The sequence below is a fragment of the Chiloscyllium plagiosum genome, chromosome 16 (genome assembly GCF_004010195.1).
Source record: "Chiloscyllium plagiosum isolate BGI_BamShark_2017 chromosome 16, ASM401019v2, whole genome shotgun sequence".
Lineage (NCBI taxonomy): Eukaryota > Metazoa > Chordata > Chondrichthyes > Orectolobiformes > Hemiscylliidae > Chiloscyllium > Chiloscyllium plagiosum.
The window spans coordinates 58336426-58358889 of record NC_057725.1 but is presented as its reverse complement, the minus strand read 5'-3'; the positions used below and the strand labels follow the sequence as shown (position 1 = coordinate 58358889).

General features: G+C 41.3%; 1 protein-coding gene across 3 annotated transcripts in view; it reads left to right on the top strand.

Moving 5' to 3' along the window:
• LOC122557945 (N-acetyl-beta-glucosaminyl-glycoprotein 4-beta-N-acetylgalactosaminyltransferase 1-like) overlaps positions 1-22464 on the top strand; it is a 667804-nt gene that overhangs the window by 31262 nt on the left and 614078 nt on the right. The window contains exon 1 of one of the 3 annotated variants that reach the window (XM_043706198.1): positions 3897-3946. The exons of the other annotated variants lie outside the window; for them this stretch is intronic. The gene's annotated coding sequence lies outside the window, so the exon portion shown is untranslated. Of the gene's footprint in view, positions 1-3896; positions 3947-22464 lie in introns of those variants that run through there. 3 annotated transcript variants of the gene reach the window in all.

The following is a 22464-nucleotide window of genomic DNA, read 5'->3' as shown; positions in this document are numbered from 1 at the left end:
TGACTAGCTCATATACCAGGTGCAATACTGAGTAGGCATGTAATAAACATTCTCTCCTGGCCTTGTAACTAGCAATTCCAGTAAGCAATAAAAGAAGCACACATTCCATTGCAAGTTCCCCTCTTTATGGTTGAACAACAGGAAAACATTAAAGTTGTTTTTTCTTTTAAATTTCTGATATCTGCCACTCCTTTTTAAAGATTCAAAACCTGAAATGCAGGAGAAATATATTAGATCAGGCACCAGCTGTGGAGAGAGAGATTGAATATGAACCCTTATCCAATGCTTTGTTGCCAGTAGACCTGGCTATTCCAGTGTACTCCTGACTGCATGGCCTTTCATTCTTGTATTTCCTGTAAACTTGACCTGACCCAAAATTGCTCCCTTTATTTAACCAGTACAATGTCACTGTTCACCCATCATTGCTGGGCTCGCTGACCCGTATTAGTTGTTGGTTGTAGAATTTTTTTTTAAAATTCTGAGGCTTGTTTAGAAGTCCCTCCATAGCCTCCACCATTTCCTATCTCCATAACTTCCTCTAGCTCCACAACACCCTGTACTCCTCACCTGCTGGACTCTTTGCACATGCTGCAATACCATTTCTGAACCATTCCCTTCTGTGCTCTCAGCTCCATAGGCCTTCAGCTCTGAAATTCCCTCCTTGTGTCTCTTTCTGCCTCCATTCTTCTCCTTTTTAAGATCATTCTTCAAACCTCCAAGTTTCACCAAGTTTTTGGCTATCTTCTTTCCAACTCGTTCTGTCGTTCAGTGTCAGATATGGGTTGACAGTGCTCCTGTGAAAGGCCTTGGAACTATACTGTATCTTACAAAGTTAATGCTGATGTTGGACTGGGGTCGGCAAAATCAGAAGTCACGCGACAGCCGGTTATAGTCTGACAGGTTTGTTTGAAGTCACAAGCTTTCAGAGCACTGTTCCTTCTCAGGTGAAGTCTTCACTAGATTTCATCTGATGAAGGAGCAGCACTCCGAAAGCTTGTGATTTCAAATAAACCTGTTTGACTATAGCCTGCTGTCATGTGACTTCTGACTTTACAAAGTTAAAGGTGCTATATAAATTCATGTCACTGCTATTGTCCTTTTTTTATTTGGAGAAAATGATTGCTATAAAACTTTGCATGGATCTGAAGGAACAAAAACTAAATGTGGAAACCTGGGAGTTGTCAGGAATGGGCAATTGGTGCAGTTGTATGAAGAGCACATCCTTTATGCTATTATGCTGGGACTTGTTGATCCAAGTCCAATTTTTCACTTGGTGGCTGATTGATGTGGTGTGTAATTCTATTTGTCATTTACAATCTTACACTAGCTTCTAAACTGGTTTGTAAAATACGAAATGATGAAACTGTATGAAATAGCTTCCTATATTACCACCTAGCAAAGAAAGAAGAAATTTATACACACACTGCGCTATATAAGCACCATTTGTAAATGTCTGCAATGTCTGAATGTTTTAAAACTTTTATTGTTCATTTAAGTATTCTCCCTATTAGATGAGGCAAATAGTATTCAGATTCTGGCTGATCTGCATTTGACATTAGTGTGACCATGATACACAGTGGCATTAGGAATCTATAAAATAGTAGCACTTGCACCATTGTAACAGTTTGATTTCCTCTGAAAGGCTGTTTGTAGCTGTTGCTCATGTTGAATTCAGACAAAGCTTCCCCCCCCCCCGGTGCTCCTGAAAGAAAAGAATGAGTCCTTTTCCCAGTTTTATAGGTGCATTCTGTTTCCAAATAGGTCTTATCAATTGTGTAGCATGAATGCTAATTGTCATGTCAATCCAGGCTATTGTCATAAAGATCCTAGTTTGGACAAATTCATGTTGTCGTTTCTAGGTTTGAGTCTAGCTGTCCATATCAGTGCTGGCTCACTTCAGTTGGCATTGGGTGGCAAAGCTCAAAATATTCCAGTAACTGAAATGGAAATATCAACTCGCCCCCTGCAAAACCAAACACAAATACTTGAGCTTTTCTCAAATTGTGTATGGTTTCCATCATGGAGTAAATACATCTCTGGTCATATGAATGAAAGATTCCGAATCATTTAAACCAACCAAGTGCACTATTATCACAAGTTGCTAAGTTTTGTCCTTGTAAGACCATCTCTGCTTTGTTGGGCTAATTAGGGCGGACATTTTTTTCAGGTTTCCAGGGGATAAGGAACTGAACTGAAGGGAGTCAGAATGAGAAGCTAAACTTCAGAATAACATGACAGGGAGGCTTACCTTGGGTCAGCTGAAGAGAGGGTGAAGTGTTCAAGAGTTAGTGTACTATCTTGAGGATTTTGAATCACAGTTTTTGTTTGAGAGACATCCGTTCAAGTTGTGTTCCCATAGAATTATTTTCTCCAAATGTGATCGTTACTAAACTGTCTGTAGTGCACAGTGTGATGGATGACAAAGTATCAGAATTGCTTGCTCTGTGTACAACATAGCAAGGTGTCTTGTCCAGAATTGAAGTCAGCAGAAAGGAGCTCAATGTGCCACAGGTAAATAAAAATTCTCTAAACATTGTAGGAAAACACAGTATGTATCCACTGATGTAAAGAGATGATACTAGTTCTGGATCCCATTTCTCACAATTAAACTAAACAATACGCTGAATAGTCACTACTGTATTGTTTGTATACAAGACTTTAATGTTGTTTTGATTCTAGGTCAGATAGGCTTTTTTTCAAAGCCAGGAAGTTTCAGTGACATAATGAGCTGCATCATTTCACTGCAAAGACTGATCCAATTAAGTACCAAACTCTCTGAATCATATATGCAGTGTTGCTCATATTTCAACAGAGAATTAAGCGTTTCTTTTGTATGTAATAAAACGTATTTTTAGCTATCTGGATTATAAACAAAAATTACACGCTGTAGATGATTTTGGTAATCTGTGCATCGACAGGAAGAAAGATGTATTTCATTGAACATGACAGCAAGCAGTCTGGATTAATTTAACAGAAGGAAGACAAATGATAGTAGGATATGTACTGCTGAAAAGACACTAATGTAATTTTTGAGCCTATAGCTGTAAGTGCATGAAGTTCTACATACCTGGAAAATGAAATATAGTTAAAGGAAGGTATTTAGAGAGTCTGATCTCACTTTGGGGAAAAATAGCAAGATCTGTAGTTCAACCACCTTTAAAGTGGTGGCACGGTGGCTCAGTGGTTAGCACTGCTGCCTCACAGGGCCAGACACTTGGGTTCAATTCCTGCCTCAGGCAACTGTCTGTGTAGAGTTTGCACATTCTCCCAGTGTCCTCTGGGTGCTCCGGTTTCCTCCCACAGTCCAAAGATGTGCAGGTTTGGTGAATTGGCTATGCTAAATTGCCTGTAGTGTTAGGTGTAGGGGAATGGGGCTGGGTGGGTTGGGCTTCGGCAGGTCAGTGTGGACTTGTTGGGCCGAAGGGCCTGTTTCCACACTGTAAGTAATCTAATCTAATAAAAAGTGAAGATGCAGATTTGAATTTTTGGCATGATTTTAATTACTGATTTTTGTTTTTGTTCAGGAAAGATCTGAAAGAAGTTATGAATAGAAATGATCAAAAACATTTCCCTATCGAGACTTAGGAAGCATTATTGACTGAAAAGCAGAGAAGAAAAATTAGATGCCAACCATAACCTTCCATATCGGGAATTTCTGTGATTTTCATTTAACAAACGTATGAAAGAATCTAATAAAACAAATCTTGGTCTGTGAAGTCCACAGACAAAAATTCATTGAGTACAAAGCTAATAACTTGATTGTGATTGTTAATGAGGTCACACAAAGGGTGGACGAGGACAACAGAATTGAGGTGGTGCATGTGGACTTTCGAAGGACACTTGATAAACTAGCATATACTAGACTATTGAAGTGCTTGGAATAAAACAGCCAAATGGATACCAAGTCAGCAAAGGGAGAAAAAGCAGAGATACAGCAAGGTAGAAGGTGAGTGCTCAAGGTGTAGTATCAGACCAGTCACTTTTTTTTGGATATGTTATCAATTTGTAACATAGGGTACAGAGCACAACTTTGATGTCTGCAGGTGGTAAGCATGAAACACATAGTAATACAATTCAGGAAGGCATAAGTTACTGGGATCAGTGACACATGGCAGATAAAATTCAATGCAGAGAATTGAGGTGGATACGTTTTGATAGGAAGGATGAGTAGAGACCATACAAGCTAAATTTATTCAATTTTACATTGTGAGCAAGGCAGAGGATGTTTGCTCATATCTTTTGAAGAACAGGTTAACAGGTTCTTCTTCAAAGAGATGGGACCTGAGATTTCATGTCTAAATGTATAGCTTTTTTATTACAGGCATCTCATTGGCCTTCCCCTACCAGGTGGTGGGCTTGAAGTTAAAGTGGGTAGGAAATCCAGTGAGCATACAATCTGTTAGTCAAGGTGGCTCCTTTTTTTATATATAGGCTCTTTAAGCCCGTTTGAGGAAACATCCTCGACAGGAAACTCTTCCTCAACCCCTCCCCCCACTCTGACCCAAACCCTGGTTCCCTCCTTTCCATGACACCCAGCTGGGCATCTTGTGAGACCCCCAAACACTTAGAACGTGATCCAGCCTTAGCATACCAATGCCTAAGGGCAGTACTGGCAGTGACCACTGCTACGTAAGGGCTGTCTGACTCTGAAGTGAGACAATTTGTCCCACGGCCAAATAAACATTCTTCATCCGAGCAGGCTCCCTGCCAATGGTTTAGCCATTCCAGTGGTATGAGGCGGCGGTGGGGGGGGAGTGGTGGTGGAGGCATTGAGAGGGGTTGATGAGAATCATGATGCTCCCTAATACCTACCTCAATGTGTTTGCAATGTAGGCTTTGGCGTTCGCTATTTGCTATGTCTCATATTGCCATTTGTTGGTAAGTTAGGTTACTTATGACTTACATCTGCAAAACTTTGGTATGAAAAGAATTTGGTACCCTTGTTCACAACTGAGTTAGGTTCAGGGAAATGTAGACCCCAAAGAGTTTTTTTTGAAAACAAACCTTAACCACAGTGCAAACAAGAATTGAAGCAACTCCTTCCTGTCGTTTTATGTTGTGAGTGTTTAAATTGACTGTTCTTTTAACCTCTCTCCATTAATATTTAACACTGTCAAACAATGGTGTTTACCATTGAATTGTGTTCCATGTGGTGGTGTATTAGCCTTGGACAACAACCTGTGATTTGCAGTACCATGTGATTACAGTGAAAAGTACTTCACGCCTGTTCCAAGTTAATGAAAGTGTTATGAGAGAGGCATGAAAATGGATTATTATTTCTTAATAGGTTTTCAGTCCTGTGCACTAAAAATAATTGTATTCACGAAGGTTGCAGAAGGTTGCACAGTAATAGTTGTCCCTTTCATTATAATACACAAATCATATGTCTCAGAATTTCATTTACTTGTTGTTTTGTTTCCTGTGTTATCTGAATTCTAAGAGGACTTGGGCCATTATAGAGACACATTATACATATAAAGGTTTGAGATTAATTTGAGAACAGAACAGCTGCTGCATTCTTTAATTCATTGCTTACTTGCTGTGCTGACTGAATCCAGAGTCCCAAGAGGCTCAAGTCAGAACAGAGATCTCGATGGAAGAACAAGGTTTGTTTATTTGAGAGCTGACTGAGCTGTGCTTTAATATTAATAAAGGTACTGTTTCCCCTGCACCATCCCTGTACCAGTTCGTCTGAGTGGACTGAATGCATGCAGCTGTTGGGTACAAAAGTCTACATGTTCATTTTGTGCAAACCTAATTAGTTTGTAGTTGGCATTCAACTGAAAGCTACAGTTTATATTCTATCGTTGCCAGCCTTAAGTTGTTTTTCTTCCTCCCCAAAGAATCTAGTCACAGGGCAGCTAAATTAAGTGCCAGCTCAGACTAGGTCCTCACTAATTGCATCAGCTAGGCCTCTGTCTGAGCATTTAAAACTGGACAATGTAGTGCAACTTGGCAGTTGTGTATGACAATGTGACAGAGTGCCGGAGTTGAAGATTATGGGTGTGGAGGAGGAGAAAGGAAATGGGTTTTCGTTAGTTTTGCTTTACGTAATTCCTGAGACTGAGAAAAGATTTTTAATTTTTACTCTGCTTTAGGAGAAGAAGCTGGCTATTTAGTGAGTATCTGGTAATTGACTAGAATGTATTATTTTCCTAAGGTTCAACATAATATAGTAGCTGATGGTAAGGTTACTAAGATCAATACGATCACTGAAAATGTAATTGATCAACATAGTTAAGATGTGTTCTAAGGAACTACTTAAGGATGGTGGGACAGGTGGCGTGTCACAGTTGTAGCATATGGGAGTTCCTGGATGCCATGTTGGTCCAGAGCAAACATGTGACAAGAGTTCGAAGTTCAAGCAGCTTCAACTTAGAGACTGAACCGCAGAATCTGAGACCAGTCAGAGACTGGCAAAGTTATTTGGGTTCTTTGTACTCATGGCAATCTCTTCTCTTAAAGTTGGATTTCCCGATGTATCAGCATTCAGAGACAGGAGTGTGTGACTGTGAGTGACACAGATAAGGAAACCCAATGGCAGGAGCTTCAGCCTTTGCAACATTTCAATAGAGATTCTTTTTAAGATGAAGTGTGGACTGCAGGGTAGATGAGTGAACTGAGCATGGTACTGTGGGGACTGGGATCCAATCAAGGGACAGGCAAGAAGAAAGATAGTGGGAATAAGGGACAGTAGATGTGGAAACATTGGGCAGAAGTAAGTTGTGGGAGTGATGTACAGGTCCCCTAACAATAATCACATCGGGCTGCATATGAAGAAGCAGTAATGCAAGCTTGTCGGAAAAGCATGGCAGTAATCCTGGGAAATTTTAATTTACATATGGATGGGCATAGTCAGATGGGCTGAGGAATTCAGCGAATGCTTTCCGGATAGTTTCATAGAAACTATCCGGAACATCTTGGAGATGCCCAGCAAGCACACTGCACAAAACCAATGCTAGTATGATGAGAGGGAACTAATTACTGATCTTGGTGAAGACCTCCCAGGTAGCAGCCACCATAATATGGTTACATTTTATTTCAGTTGGAGGTAAAACAGAGTGGTCTGAAATTATTTTTTATTTAGTAAGTTGAATTATGAGGGCTGGCTGACGTGAAGTGGCAAATTAGATTAAAGGACTATCTGCCAATAGTAATGCAGTGGCAGATATTTAAAGAGGTATTTCAGAGCTGAATAAAGACCATCCAATGAGTAAGAAAAATTCCAAGGGATGGACCCACCCCTTGTGATTAACTACTGTTGATCTGTGTTAAAGTATCAAACTAAATAAAAAGACATATCATTCTTGAAAGAGATGTGGCAGGTCAGAAGATTGGATAATTTTCTTTACAAAAAGGAAAGAATGACCAAAAGATTAAGTGGAAAAAAATGAGTGAAAACTGGCCAGAAATATAAAAATAGTAAAAAGTTTCCGTTCATCTCTTTAAAAGAGAGTGAACAAAGTGAGGTTGATTCTCTAATGATGGAATGCAAAAAAAAAGGCAGATAAACTGTTTTGCATCCCTTTTCACCATAGAGGATATAAGTAATATCTCAGAGGCAGTGATAAATCAGCAAATGAAATGGAGTACGGAACTCTGGAACATGACAGTCACCAGAAACGTCCTGCTGAGTAAATTAGAACTGTAGGCAAACAAATGCTGAGGCCCTAATAGACTTCAGTTTAACGTTTGAAGTACTGTGCACAGTATTGGTTCCTTTATTGGAGGAAGGATGTAAATGCATTGGAGGCAGGTCCAGATATTAATTGAGTAACCCTTCTCTGAACTAATGTGTCCTCCGATGAGGAAAATCATCCTTTTGTATCCCCTAGAGTTTTGAAGCGTAAGCGTTGGCTTGATTTTAAGCATGTGATCCTGAGAAGTCCTGACAGGGTAGATGTGGAGAGGATATTCCCTGCCGTGGGAGAATCTAGAACGAGGATCACTGTTTAAACATCAGGGAACGGCTATTTCAAATAGAGATTAGGCAATGTATTTTCTGAGAGTAATGAGTCTTTGGAACTATTTTTCCTGAAAAGTGATGGAAAGAGTGTCCTTGAATATTTTTAAGGCAGATGTCGATAGATGCTTGGTGAGAAAGCTTATCAGGATTAGGTAGGAATGTGGATTTGAAAATAAACTAAGATCCAATAGTGGAGCAAGGGGGCTAGTTTTAAGTCCCGAGGTAAAAACAATGAAGCTCCTTGGATGCTGCCTGAACTGCTGTGCTCTTCCAGCACCACTAATCCAGAATCTAGTTTTAAGTCCCACCTACTCCAGAGGTAGGTGATTAGAATCTCTGCAGAGAGGCTGAATGGGCCTACTCCTGATATTAATTCATGTGTTTGTATATAGGCCAGTGGGGAATTATGCTATCAGCAACTGCTAAGCCATCCAGGACAATTTAGATAAACAGGAGGCTGGAAGAACATAGCAAGCCAGGTAGCATCAGGAGGTGGAGACATCAATGTTTTGAGGTTACACCTGAAACGTTGACTTCTCCACCTCCTGATGCTGCCTGGCTTGCTGTGTTTTTCCAGCCTCATTGTCTCCCTTGGATTCCAGCATCTGCAGTTTTTTTTTTCTCTGTCTCTATCCCAGACAAGATGCCAAGTTTGAACTCAAATTTAGTTAAACTCCACCGTGGTCATTGTGGAATCGGTGTACTTGACCTCTGTGTCTGTGTGTTCTGAAGGAGCTTTTAATTCCTGATTACTATTCAGTGGGTAATGCAGAAGTGAGCCCAGCGTGGGGTATGGATTTGGCATGGGTAAGGACAAATAGCAGACAGGTCCACCAACAGCAACTGTCAGCTTGGAAACTGACTCACTGACTGTACAAGCTTGTGTTGCATGTGAGATTCGACCCAGTAAGAATCACTCCTCCAGAGAGAGAGCATGACAATTGGACTGGGCATGTGTTTTCTTTTCTCCTGGCATATGGCCTGTGTATATATTTTCTCTGAATGGAAAATTAGTTGCATTGTCAAGTTGCCATGGTCTTGAAATTGTGAAGATACAGATCTCGCAAGTTTTCTATATTTTTGTTATATCATGAGATCGATGCTCACTGCAGAAGTGGGACATCTTTTCACTTTTGCATACCCAGTGCTCCAACACGCGCAGTATAAAACTCAATGCTGTCTAGCAGTGTTCTTTAATACCAACCAAAGTGAAGCCTCTCCTACTGTGAAAGTATGACACTTCTATTTCTCACACCAATGATCCTTATGATCTCTGAGTGAGACTGGCAATTTGTGCCAATTAGTACTGAGTTATCGGCTAATTTATGTTGTGTATTATATACTGAAAATAGTGGAAATGTTTTTAATTTGGCCTAATTAAATTTGTTTTACAGATGTAAATTGGTGGTGTATGTTGCTCACTGCAATCTATACGTCATGATAATTGATCGGACTCAGGATTTAATCAGTAGCTGGTTGAGCTAACTTTCCTCTCAGTGCATCTGATGATATCCTTCACAAAAGACTTATCTGAAGTGGAATATCCTGGGTTCCAATAGACAGTGGTAAATCAGATTGTTAATTGCAGTATTTACACCCAACAGTTATGGGAGGAAGGTTACAATTGGCAATGGTGCTAATTGGATGGTTGCTATTACCAAATTCCCCGTGATCAGTTCTGGGATCACAGCAGTTTGTAATGTTTATTTATAATTTGAGTGTTATCAATACAATATCTGACTAGGGTTTTGAGTTAGGTGTTCTAAGAAGAATGTAATCCCGAGAGATCGACAGATACTTAACAGCTAAGCAGATGGTGTGCTATCAAAACGCAGTAATGGATTTGATACGCCCTGACTTGCATATTTATTCAAATGAGTATCAATAAACATTGTTGCAGCAGGGAAGGATCAAGGAAAATGGTGTCACTTTGAGATATTACTTGGTGCAATGACAAAAGAAAAAATAAACACTGGTTTTCAAGTCCCCATTTGGGACAGATTTTCATCCTCATTGACTTCAATGGATTGAACATCAGATCAATTCTATAGCGGGCAGTAATGTGGGACACCATAATCAAAGAGTTATTGTGGTGCAGTGGCAGTCTCTCTACCTCCTGAGTGAGAGGTCTAATTTCAAGTCCAGAGGTAGGTCATAGAATTGCTGAACAGTGTGATCAGGGAAAAACAAAAGACAAGCTGTGATGAAAGGTCACAGAAATTTCTGAGAAGCATCAGGCCTCAAATGAAGCATGCTGTAATGCATAATGTAAACGTTGTGTTCTTTTATTTTGGAATTTACAAAGTGGAAAGAGTGTTTTGAGTATATCAATAATATGCAAGTTTGATATTCAACTCGTGTGCCATTGATAGTATGTGGACATTGTTCTGAATCTCGAACAGCACTGATTGGGATCCACCAGTCAAATGGGAAACCCACTTGTTACGCATGGATATTTGTACAACAATGAACATCTGAGCTATGTCGTCTGTGAGGACATCAACTTCTTTCCTTGGACAGTTTGTTTTTACTTCACATTGACTAGATTAACCAGGGAAGGATCAAACTGCATCTTATTGCTATCTGATGACCCTCAGTGGAAATTTTGTGCAGGGAGTCGTGACATCCTTTGAGCTACAGTGCTCCCACATTTTATAGAAGTCACTCATGTTTACACCAGTGCTCTTCATTTCGACAAAGTGCTTCACAGGCAGTAAGTATTTTTGAAGTGTAGCCACTTGTCATGTTAACATCTGTGGCAGTTGGCTTGTGCACAATATGATCTCACAAGCATCAGTTAGATACATTACCAGATAATTTGTTTGGTAATACCAAACTTAAGCATTGCCAGAAGGAGATGAGAAGGTGAAGCTTTTAGTTTGGAAGATGCATGAAAGGCCCTGGGCCTACCCCTCTTTTGGCCCTGAGTAGCGCCAGGTCTACCTTTTTAGATTACCCTGGAAAGTGGAAGCTATCTCTCTTTGAACAAAGTGAAGCTGGCTGTCTTAAGCTTTCTGCTATGCAGTAAATCTATAACATGGTGGGGTTTCTCCATTAACAGGATCAAGTTAACATCAAACACGCCTGATGACTTTGCAGAAGGCAGGAGGCCATTGATGCTCAACTAGACTATGCTTCAGCCTCCAGTGTATCCACTATTGTATATAATTCTGCTATTGGGAGCAACGTATTAAATAACTTGGGCAGTGGTAAGAGTTATCAATTTAAGATAATCAGCTGGACTCTCGGGGCAATTTGTACATGCTTGAAGCTACACACAGATGCATACACCTCTGTGACCATAACCTGACCAATCAGAATCTAAGTCTCTAGTCTGAGAATTCAGATTGCCGGTTAACTGTAGCTGCACCTACCTGCCAATGATTGCCCAACCAATCAGCCGCTTCTTCTCATTCTCTCTAAGATTCTGTCTTTTTCCAATCATCTGTCTAGTGTCGTAATTCTGATGAAAGCAAGATGAAAATCTTCAACTTCAAGTCTCCTTTAAACAATGCTTAAGAGTTTGTTTTTAATGATGTTTGAGGGATCAAAGTCTACGCAGGAATGCACAAAACTCTTCCTTGCTCTTCCTTGATTAGTGCCTTGCATCTTTTTATGTCAACGTCCAGAGACGACGCAGAACTTGGCTTTAAAATCTCTCATCTAAAGGATAGCACTGAGGTATCAATTTAAATTGTGCTCAACTGTCTTGAAGCTCTAACCAGCAGTGCTATCTCTGGTTGGATATATTTCTGGAGAGTTGATCATGTATCTTTTTAAGGTAGTTTCTGATCAACATCTGACATTAGACATCTGAAACAGATGGGACTTGAACCCAGGCCTCCTCGCTGAGGAACAGTAACACTATGCCACAGGCCTCCTTATGTATCTTTAAACCTGTGACAATGTACTACTGGTTGCACAGATTGCTGCAAATAGTTTTGCTGCATGTCTGAATAAAGCCATGTGCTGAATATAATTGCCTTTTGTGGAGCACAAATTTGTGCAACTCATTCAACACATTTCATTTAGAAATCAAAGCAACAGCTAAAGAAGTAGGAAGATGTAAGGGTAAAGAATATGGCGTGGCTTAATTTCAAACAGTATTTCTCCAATATTGTCCTGAAAGATAAGTACCAAGTACATTGCACTGATTTGACAAAACACAATATATCTTCTAAAAGAGTTGTAAAAATAAAAGCTAAAATGTGGATGTTGGCAATCTGAAAGAAGTCGGGTTGGCTCAGTGGTTAGCACTGCTGCCTCACAGCGCCAGGGTCCCAGGTTCAATTCCAGCCTTGGGTGACTGCCTGTGTGGACTCGGGCGACTGTCTGTGTGGGGTTTGCACTTTCTCCTTGTGTCTGCATGGGTGTCCTCCGGGTGTTCCGCTTTCCTCCCATAGTCCAAAGATGTACAGGTCAGGTGAGTTGGCCATGTTAAATTGCACATAGTGTTAGGTGCATTAGTCAGAGGAAATGGGTCTGGGTGGGTTACTCGGAGAGTTGGTGTGGACTGGTTGGGCCAAGGGCCTGTTCCCACACTGTAGGAAATCTAATCTAATCTAAGTTGATTAGAAACTACCTTAAAAATATACATGATAAAGCATGTCACAGAATGCTGGAAATCCTCAGCAAATCTGGCAATGTATAATTGAGAGGTTATTGGGACTGATCTAGAAACCATGGTAACCATGCCCACTTAACCATGGTATAGGCCCCACTACAATCTCCCTGGTGACTGGGAAAGCATACCCAAGTAGGTGAGAGACTGGAAGGGATAATCTTGTGATTTATGGCCAAGTGACATACCCATTATTCCTGACCCTACCACAATTTAGCAGGGATTAAATGGAGATGGCACAGATCTTGCAGACCTTGGAAGGGCCTGTCGGGCTTGTCAGTGGCTTCCCAGGATGATATCCTGTCTCTATTGAGCACTTTGCCTGATCCCTCAATCAGGAAGGGAATGGCTGCTGAAAGTAGCCACCTCTGACACCACCTCATCCTGTCTTCACATAACTAAGGCCTGGACTCCTGCCATTATCTTACCAGGCCGTCAACCATCACAATTCCTGTATTGAATCACTGGACTCAATGGCCTGCTGCTGAAGCCAACATGAGCTGTTTTGCTCCTGGTGGCTAGGTTGGTATGTCAAAGGGCTGCAGTTGATGGCTCCTCTTCTATCTTCAGTCACTGGATACCAGCTCACACTGAAAGGAAACATTTGCATTCTCCTCATCAATTCAAGTGTTGATCTTATTCCCAATGGCCAATGTTTCAGAATGCACTGAAAATATTTAACAAATGCTTTATATTGGTGTTTGCTGAAGAAGAGAAAGCTGACAAATATTGGTCGAAGTATAGATGGTCACGGTACTGGTTGGAGTGAAGATTGAGAGGCAGCGGGCACTGGAAAGGTTGCCTTGGCTTACAATGGATCAGTCATCAGGTTCCAATGGTTAAGGGATATGCAGCTTGAGATGGTTGAAGGGCTTGCCATGATCTTTCCAGGTTTTCCTAGGTACAGGGGATATGCCAGAGGAAAGCATTTGACAAAGTTTTTAAAAATTTATTCGTGCAATGTACTTCCAGAAGGCATTTGATACGGTGCTGCACAAAAGGTTAACCCACTAGGTAAGATCACATGGAGTCAGGGATAATTTATTAGCTTAGGTAGAGGACTGGCTAATCAACCGAAAGCTGAGCGCCTGGATAAATGGGTCTTTTTCTGGTTGCCAAGAGATAACTAGAGGGAGGCCACAGCTTTTGGTTCCAGGTACCAATTACTTACAATCTAATGCCTTAGATGTAGGGATAGAGCTACTGTTGCCACTTTTGCAGATGACACTCAAGTACGTGAGAAAGCAAGTTGCAATAAAGAAATAAGAAACATACAAATGGATAGGTTATGTGAATGGGTCAAAATTTGGCAGATGGAGCTTAACATGGATATATGTGAGGTTATCCATTTTGATCAGAAAGGCAACTTCTTATTTAACTGCAGAGAAACTTGGGGAATGGAAATGGAGTGCGCTTCAGTGCAGTGGATCTGGGAGTCCTCATGCATGAATTGTAGAGCAGGTACAGCATGTAATAAGGGAGACCCATAAAAAGTTTGGCATTTATTGCTGAAGCAGTAGTGTGTAAAAGTAGCAAAGTGTTGGTGCAGCTGTGCAAGGCATGAATGAGACTGCACCCAGAGTACACTGTCGGGTTTTATCCCTGTCATGGAGGAGGAATGCAGTGCATCAGGGGCTATTCAGAGGAGGTTCATTAGATTGATTCCAGAGATGAAGGGGTTGTTTTAGGAAGAGAGATTGACCTGTTCAATTATTCTAAACTCTAGAGAGAGTGTAAGCTTTAAGGAGATATAGTTGAGGTATATATGATGCTAAATGGGTTTGAGAAAGTAGACACAGGGAGAATGTTTCCCCTTGTGGGTTAATTTAGAATGAGAGGTCACAGCTATAGGATAAGGGGGAGCAGATTTAAAACGGATGAGAAATTACATCACTTGGTCATGAATCTGTGGAATTCACTACCCCCAGAGTGTGGCAGATGCTGCAATATTGAGTAAATGTCAGGAGGAGGTAGATTTTAAATGAGTAAAGGGTTATGGGAATGGTCAGGAATGTGTAGTGAAGACCAAGATGAGATCAACCATGATAGTATTAAATGGCAGAGCAGGTTTGAGGGCTGAAATGACTACTCCTGCTCCTTGTCCTTATGTCAGCATTGCTGGCTGGGCCAGCATTTATTGCGCATCTCCATTCACCCTTCAGTCGGTTGATCTGAGTAGCTGGAGCAAGTCAGATGCTGGCCAGTGCTAGCATGTAGTAGTGGCCACTGCTGGAGTACAAGAGAGTCCCAAACAGAAGAGAACATAGACACTGGATTTGGGGAAACACTGAACTTTTGTTCCAGGAAGGGCTGTGGACCCCAGCTTGGAAATACGTGGGGGTAGGAGATAGGTCTGAGAGTCTTGATGCAGTGGGGGAGGTTCAAGGATGGGGGTGGGGTCGGGGGTTCCATTTTTTTTGAGAGGGGAAGGTCGTTTTCGGTGGGCGCAGGGAGGTAATGAAATGGGGTACAGCCCCTTGTTTCCTGCCTCGCTGCTCAAGGTGAGAACATTGTGGGATGACCACTTTCCTTCCAGCTTTGCCAGTTGTGTACATTATGGGAGTAGAGTTGGAAAGAGGACCTTAAGTGGCTTCCAAGGTTTGATATGGCCCTGAGGACAGGTGGTAGGGCTGACGCCTCACTTACCAAATGTAATAAAGGGGAGAATTCGGGTTTGCACAAATTTTTAACCAGTTCCTGTTAAGCCTTTCTTGCCCCCCCCCCCCTCCCCCCCCCCACTAAGTTGTCCCATGTGCACTCTAAGCTGCTCTCTTTATTACCACCACTGTTGACAACCATGTGGAAACATATTAGGTCACACTACTGGCCCTGGTAATGGAGGGACAAAAAAAACTGCAGATGCTGGAATCCAAGGTAGACAAGCAGGAGGCTGGAAGAACACAGCAAGCCAGGCAGCATCAGGAGGTGGAGAAGTCGATGATTTTGGTATACCTCCTCTTCAGGAATGGTTATACCCGAAACGTTGACTTCTCCACCTCCTGATGCTGCCTGGTTTGCTGGGTTCTTCCAGCCTTCTGCTTGTCTACCTTGGATTCAAGCAGCTGCAGTTTTGTCCCTCCATTACCAGCGCCTGTAGTGTGAACTAATATGTTTCTACCTGATTGTTAACATTAGTGCCGGATTAACAAATTTCCCATTCCTGATTGCCATCTGAAATCGTAGCGAGTTAATAACACTGGCTCTAACATCCACATGTTATGCGTTCAACACCAAGAGTGCAACAAGACAGGCAGGACTTGCCAAAGCTCCTCATTGAGCATTACCCTGGAATCTGACTCAGCAGGAGGAAGGGAGAGAAAATAATTTTGTGTCATGACTCATGCACGTGACCTTTATTTACACTTCATTTCCCCTTGAAATGAAGTCAAATGTGGTATGGAATTAATTGTAACACTTCAACACTCTTTATGTGCGTTACAGGCAAGCTTACTTTTAATGTATGGTTTATTCTTGCCCATTATGTAACTTTCAGAAATATCACAGCTAAAAAATAAATCTAATCACAGAACAAAATTACTATTGGTGCCAGTTAATTATGATGATTGATTCATTAGCTGCTAGGCAGCTGAGCACAGACCTCTCTCTGGAAATGTAACACTTCCAGCCTCAAATTACATAATGTATCTTTTCACAGTGCTCTGTAATTGTAGGGTTTTTTTCCATGAATACCTTCGCTAACTAAATACTGTCCCTGATGCATGCTTTTGTGTTTCAGCATATTTTTCATTATCTGTGTAATACAATGTCTGACTACATACATGACCTTAAGCAATAAGTTGGTCTTTCGCAGCATATTTTAATGGTAGATCATTTTGCTTAAGAGCACAAAGTATATCAAGATGGCTTTTGACTGCTCATAGTCAAAGCATGGAACTTTTCAAAAGTTCTGTGCACCATTCTTTGTAAATGCTTACTGAGCTTGTGGACGTGTTATGTGTTGCTGCTTAGTCAATCTCTGTTGCAATATGTATTTTGTGGCAGTTCGTAATCACCTTAATAATTCTTTGTTGTGCATGTCCTATTGATGTTTACTACCTTTTTTTGTAGTTTCATATGCAGTCACGTGAGGTGACATCTTTGTACAGTAACTTTTGTTTCACATTCAGTTTATAGAAACCATTAATGTGCCGACTGTTGGAACTTTCAAGACTGAGACTTGAGATTTTAGTGAGGCAACATTTTCGTACGGAATTCTGCTGAAAGATCAGAACCAAGGTGTTAATTCTCCATCTCCACAGATGCTGCCAGAATTGTTGGATATTTTCAGCAATTTCTGTCTTTGGTTTAAAATTAGAATTAGAATCCTGACAGTGTGGAAGTAGGCCCTTTGGCCCAACAAGTCCACAGACCCTCCGAAGAGCAGCCCATCCAGACCCATTCCCCTAGGTTTAACCCCTGACTAATGCACCCAACCTACACATCCCTGAACAGTGGACAATTTCGCATTGCCACTTCACCTAACCTGTCCGTCTTTGGATTTTGGGAGGAGACCCGTGCAGACACAGAATGTGCAAACTCCACACAGACAGTTGCCCAAGGCTGGAATCAAACCCTATTCCCTGGCGCTGTGAGGTAGCAGTGCTAACCACTGGACCACCATGCCTTAGAGGAAGCCTAGTTTGCTTACTGAGTTTGTGAACGTGTTATGTGTTGCTACTCAGTCAATCTCTCCAATATGTATTTTGTAGCTGTTCGTAATCACACTAACAATAAACTCACTGCATTTATAGCTGTCTTTGTTCATAGAAAACCCAATATGGATGCAATTTAAAAATTCTATGTGTTGTTTTGTTAAGCTAATGGCATTCCAACTGCTCCCAGCTTTGTTTTGATAGTTGTACTGATGACTGACCAAATAGAAAATTGAACAGTGCTCACCAAAAATGGAAGTAGAAAATGCTGCAAATAGTCAGCAGGTCAGGTAATGTCTGCTGAAAGAGCAACCGAGATAATGTTTCAGGTCAATAATCTTTCATCATAACTGGAAAAAGGATATGATGTGTAACAGGTTTTAAGTGAGTACAGAGCTAGGGAGAGGGGTCTAGAACAAACAAGGGAAGGTTTGAGACAGGGATTAAGTGAGACAAAAGATGTTCGTACGCGTTAGTGAGGCAAGACAATAAATAAAAAAGCTGGGCCCAGAGCAGGGCTGGGTAAAATACTCATCATTTGCCACATGGTGAATTGGAAACTGACCTGTGGTGAATTGGAGTTGTTCATATTTAGGCTCTGATAATACTGAATTGTGTTAATGTTGCAACTGACTACTACTTATCAATTTTCCCTTAACTGACGGTGAAAGAATGGCATTGCAATTAGGCAGGAGCAGCACGTTGGTCAGAGCATGACTATGTTTATCAGGATGTTATTACCTGGTCACTTGGAAGTTGACGGGTAGCATGCTCAATTAAACAAGTCATCATTTGTTCTCTTTTCCTATTCCCTTGTGGGTGCCTCGAAAGAATGAGATATTTACGTTTGTGGGACTTCTTGGTGCAACATTGTGAAAACGGGTCCAGTCTTCAGAAGGATAGTGATGTGACTGAACTCCCAGTTTTGTCTGACTTAGAGCTGGCTGTTGGTGCAAAGCTGTTCTACAACCTCGTGGCTCATTGCTCAAACGAAAGTCCAGCAAGTGTGTGTGTTTTTTTTCTGTTTTGGTTTCAAGCCAGATTGTTCGGTTGTGCTGAGTGGTTCATTCAAGAGATGGGAATTGTTGGACCCATCATTAAGAATGGCATGTATTATATTGCTGCAATCATATTTATTAAGGATGACTTCTCCAGTCTGTTTGATTTATATTGTAAGGGCTGGCCTTGAGACATCGTAAAGCTGCCATGTATTCATCTTACTTATGAAGATCAGATTAGTTATTGAGAGTCCTGCGTTACGATTTGACAAAATGTCCTTTCAGCAATAAATAGAGACTCGTTCTTTCCACCTGCCCTACCCCACCTCTTGATGTATCAATTTTGATAAAATAATTTCTTTACAAATAAATTATGTTTAAACAAAATAATCTTATTTTGAAATTAACTGGAGTGTGAGATCAGAAACAGAAAACTTCAGCTAACAGATTGCTGCTTCCCTCCCAGTGTGTACATGCTGTAGAATTATTTTACAGAACCGGTGGATACAAAACTCTTCAGGCTTTTGGTAGTAATCTTGACTGTAGATAAGTTAAAATCCCAAACTTGTTTTCAAAAGATTACAGATAAATACAGTGCTAGTGTTTTTGCTTATTTTATATTATGTGGAGAATATAATCTCCACCTGATCGCCATAAGTTGAGCTAACGTCAAAATCTGATTGGACAAAACCGGCCTAGAGGAGATGTAAATGGGAATAGCGGAAGTATTATGAACAGCTGCTGCCTATATTTTAAAAAAAAAGAAAAACAATTAATAAACTAATTTTGGTCTTTGAAAGTGTTGCGTAAATCATTGAAAGTGTAAATGCATTTTCAATCTGCGAGGTAGTGTTTCCACATGCAGACAGAAGGTCATGTTATTTGAGGGCACAGGGATTGTAGATTGTTGAAAAAGTATCCATGCAACATACTGAAAAGTGTACTTGAATATGTGCATTTTCCAAGAAATGGGATTGAAATCTTCAGTGATTGTTGCCACTTGGGTCAGAGTTGCAGAGGCAATCTGCAACCCATTTCCCTTTCTTTGACCCGGGCATGGATAGTGGAGAACTCATTGACTGCACTGAAAAAAAATTCCATTGTCCAGCACCAACCATTTTGAGAATTACTAAAAACAAACTCCCTCTAGTAAATTGAAAGCTTTTCAAAGCTGCTTCAACTTTATAACATAGATTCCATTAGAGCTGTTTGGCCATTTCAAGTGTTTGCCACTAAAATCTTTACACACTTTGGAAAAACTGAGCTAGTGTTAAGAGTCTCTCCAGAATACTGTCCATTTCTTTTTGTTTTTGGCTTTAATCATAGCATTTGATGCTGAAGTGAAAAGCTGACAGTATTGTTTTTTTCTGATTGTTCAATCATGGAACACTGGTATCATTGGCTACTGAACATTTATTGTCCATTCTGCATTGCTGTTGGTGATGAACTGCCTTCTTGAACCGCTGCAGTCCATGTGCTGAAGGTTGATTCACAATGGGTCAAAAGGGGGGACTCCAGAATTCTGACCCAGCGAAGAAATGCTGACATATTTCCAAGTCAGGATGGTGAGTGGCTTGGAGAGGAACTTTGAAAGTGGTGTTCCCATGTACTTGCTGCCCTTACCCTTCTAGATAGAAGTGGTTGTGGGTTTGGAAGGTGCTGCCTAATGATCTCTGGTGAAAAGTATACTTGAATATGTGCCACCGTGGGCGGTACGGTGGCACAGTGGTTAAGCACTGCTGCCTCACAGCGCCAGAGACCCGGGTTCAATTCCCGCCTCAGGCGACTGACTGACTGTGTGGAGTTTGCACGTTCTCCCCGTGTCTGTGTGGGTTTCATCCGGCTGCTCCGGTTTCCTCCCACAGTCCAAAGATGTGCAGGTCAGGTGAATTGGCCATGCTAAATTGCCCGTAGTGTTAGGTAAGGGGTAAATGTAGGGGTATGGGTGGGTTGCGCTTCGGCGGGTCGGTGTGGACTTGTTGTGCTGAAGGGCCTGTTTCCACTCGTAATGTAAAAAAAAATTTCTGCAGTGCATCTTGGACATACTGCTGCTACTGAGCATTGATGTTGGAGGAAGTGATGCTTATGAAACGTGGTGCCAGTAGAGCAGGCTGCTTTTATCTTGGATGATGTCATGTTGCTTGAGTGTTGTTGGAGCTGTAATCATCCAGGCAAGTGGGGAGTATTCCATCGCATTCTTGATTTGTGCCTTGTAGATGGTGGACATGCTTTGTGGGGTCAGGTGAGTTACTTGCCTCAGTGTCCTGAGTCTCTGACCTGCTCTTGCAGACACTGCTCATGTGGTGAGTCCAGTTTAATTTCTGGTCAATGGTAACCCGAAGGATGTTGTTAATGGGGGATTTAGAGATGATAACACTGTTGATTTTTAAGGGATGGCGGTTATCTCTTTTTTGGAAATAGTCATTGCCTGGCATTTATGTAGTGTGAAAGTTACCTGTCAGCTCAAGTCTGGATACAGTCCAATCTTGTTCCAGTTGAACAGTGACTGCTTCAGTATCTGAGGTGTTGCAAATTGCACTGAACATTGTGCAATCATTGGTGAACTCCTGTAGCAATATCCTGGAGCTAAGGTTACTGACCTTCAGCAACCATCTTCCTATGTGCCAGGTATGACTCTGACCAGTGGAAAGTTTGTCTCCAATTCCTATTGATCCCAGTTTTGTCAGGGATCCTTGATGCCACACTCCGTTGAATACAGCCTTGAGTTCAAAGACTAACTCTCACCTCACCTCTGGAATTCATCTTTTGTCCATGTTTGAGCCAAGGCTGTCATTAGGTCAGGAGCTGAGTGACCCTGGCGGAATCCAAACTGGGCGTCACTGAACAGGTTATTGCTGAGCAGGTGCTGCTTGACAGCACCATTGATGACACCTTCCATCACTTTACTGATAATCGAGAGTAGACTGACAGGGTAGTAATTAGCTGGGTTGGATTTTTGTACAAGGCATACCTGGGCAATTTTCCACGTGGTTGGGAAGATGCAGTGTTGGAATTGTATTGGCAGCGATCAAACAAATCTGAGTTCCTTTTGGCTTTTTAAGGGAGTTGCTTCATATCACAGTAATCTTCACTGACCACTCTGCCAATCAAAGCATTAATATAATAGACCATACAACACAGAACATTTCAGCATAGGAACAGACCCTTTTGCCCACCATGTCTGTACTGACCATGTTGCCATTTCTAACCTAATCCTATTTGCCTGTACATAATCTGTATCTCTCTTGCCATCTGTATCTTGTACCATCACAGGAACATGCTGGTCCTGAACTCTGATCAACTGGTCTCTAAAAGTGGATTTACTGTCAAACAGCCAACCCCCAATCTAGTTTGTCTAGTTCCTGATGAATTCTGTTGTTATTAGCATTCGCCCAATTTAGCACTTTCACCCGAGGACCAGTCTTGTCTTAGGAAGTGTACACGTAACCTGAACCTGTTCACTGCAATCACTTGATTTGGTTGTGCCTGTCTGGAGCATCTTAGAAAGTTTTCCCCTGTTAAAGACATCATAAAGACAGAAGTTGTTGTATTACAAGGAGACAGGAATGTCTCTTTTCCACTTTGGCTTTCTCATAACCTTCATGCATTTCAAGCCTGCAGAAATATTTTGTTCAACTGCAGATTTCTTACGAGATTGAAAAGGGGCATCTTCCTGTCAGCAGTCCTCATATATGAGGTGACTTGCAAAGAATTCCAGTCCTAAACTTCATCCATCATGTTTATTTTTGTTTGTTTCTAATTCTTAAACTGTTACTGGTATTGGATGATCCAGTGAAAAAGCTAGATGGTGTTGAAACTTTGGGATAGATTTTCTGCCTGTGTGTTAACAATGAATGAGTGGATTTTAGCCCCGCCATGAGTTTAGTTTTGCAATGAATCCTCCTTTTCTGTTTATATGCGGACCACGTTCTTGCTTTTCTTAAAAATAAATGTGTGTGTGTGTGTATATATAGCAGTTAATAGTCGATCACAGGATACATTTTGTAGAAAGAAAAGGTTGAAAGTTATCATAGAGTCATAGAGATGTACAGCACGGAAACAGACCCTTCAGTTCAACCTGTCCATGCCAACCAGATATACCAACCCAATCCAGTCCCACCTGACAGCACCCATCCTATTCATATACCCATCCAAATACCTCTTAATTGTTGTAATTGTACCAGCCTCCACCACTTCCTCTGGCAGCTCATTCCATACACGTACCAC